The sequence below is a fragment of the Echinops telfairi genome, unplaced genomic scaffold, assembly GCF_000313985.2.
Source record: "Echinops telfairi isolate 266 unplaced genomic scaffold, ASM31398v2 ScPeMD7_7473;HRSCAF=8511, whole genome shotgun sequence".
Taxonomy (NCBI): Eukaryota; Metazoa; Chordata; class Mammalia; order Afrosoricida; family Tenrecidae; genus Echinops; species Echinops telfairi.
In genome coordinates, this window is record NW_022111377.1 from 811067 (window position 1) to 812558 (window position 1492).

A 1492-nucleotide genomic window follows, 5' to 3' on the forward strand; every position below is an offset into this window, starting at 1 on the left:
TCCTAAACAGAGGCCCAATCCCTCCATTCCCTCAGTCCACTAGAGAAGCATTTTTATTAGTTTCTTGTTTACCTTCCCAGTGTTTCTTTAGGGGAATGAAAGTGGATTCAAATATACATTTCTTCAAATTCTCCCTTTTAGGATATATGATGACTACTGTAGACAATCATCTCCATCTTGCTTTGTCACCAGGTGATTTCTGGTGGCATAGGGAGCTGCGCACTGGACTGCAAACCACAGCGTCCGTGGTTGAAATCCTTGAGCCACTCCAGGGGAGAAGGGGGAGGCTGCCTACTCCCCTGAAGATTGAACGGCTCAGAAACCCAAGGGGCATTTCTCCCCTGTCCTATAAGGTTGCTGTAAGTGGGAGTCGACTTGACGGCAGTGAGTTTTCATTTTGGTTTTTAATATTCTCTGGAATCTTCCCCTATCAGAAAACACGTCCCATGTTCGATTCTAGTAATTGCAGAGGGTTCCACTGTAGGCCTCCTGAAAACGAGTCTCTCATCGACAGCCACTTGGTGGTTTCCAATAATCAGTTACAGAGCGCTGCCATGACTGTGCCCACACATCGTGTCACCCTGTGCAGGTGTAGATGGAATCGCAAAAATGAGGCCAATGGGTCAAAAGGTACACTCACCTGGAATTGGGGTTCACACTGCCTGCCAGATTCTGCTCCCCTCGGTTGCCCAAAAACACGGTGAGGTGCCACAAAGAGGTGGTAATGGCTGAACTGGGTACGTGTGGTTGAGACAACTAGACTGCTTTCCATTGTTAAAGAGGATGCTAATCTTCTTCACTTTCATAGAGCACAGACGCTTTTAAAATTCAAATGAATGCAGCATCCCTCAATGCTGGTCTCAATTCCGTTTCCCTATCCATCAGTTCTCTTGGGCTAACAGGTTTCCCCTCTAGTAACCTATTAGAGGAAAACAGACCCTCTCTAAAGCCTTCAAAGTCCGGAAGGTATAGGAGGAATTAAAATTTCATAGGCATATTCAGAGATTCGGGATCAGCAGCAAATGTCGTTTTCATCACAATACCCAAAATGACATGAAAAGAAATATACAAATGAATATTTTAAAACCTCATTCACGCCAACTCAGGGGATTCCCCACAAATACTGGTTTAAGTTCTCAGGGTGTTTAGTAATTCATGACTTTCTTCACAATGAGAATCCAAAATTAGAAAACTGATGCGTATTTGCAGAATTAACAAAAAGATTCTTCTCCCAACCCTTCTAGGGGAGGTATGAAAGGACAACATACGTTCACATGAGAAATCTCAGCTTCCAGGATGCTGACCCTCCCTCTGGCTGAGGATACTTGCTACTGACAAGGAGCTCCAAAGTGGGGATCATCTCCAGCACCAGCCTGGGTTCTCGAAATGCAGGTCAGGCTAGGTTAAATCCCACCTTTTAAAAATATATATATACAATTCCTTCCATTTGCTTTAAAATGCTTCGGCAGGGGCTAACCAACCGCATCCGCTA

General features: G+C 44.6%; 1 non-coding gene across 1 annotated transcript; it reads right to left on the reverse strand.

Moving 5' to 3' along the window:
* Positions 1 to 691: 691 nt before the first annotated feature.
* Positions 692 to 813, reverse strand: LOC115874011. The gene has a single exon (XR_004048753.1). It is a non-coding gene; the product is annotated as a U6atac minor spliceosomal RNA (small nuclear RNA).
* Positions 814 to 1492: the final 679 nt, after the last annotated feature.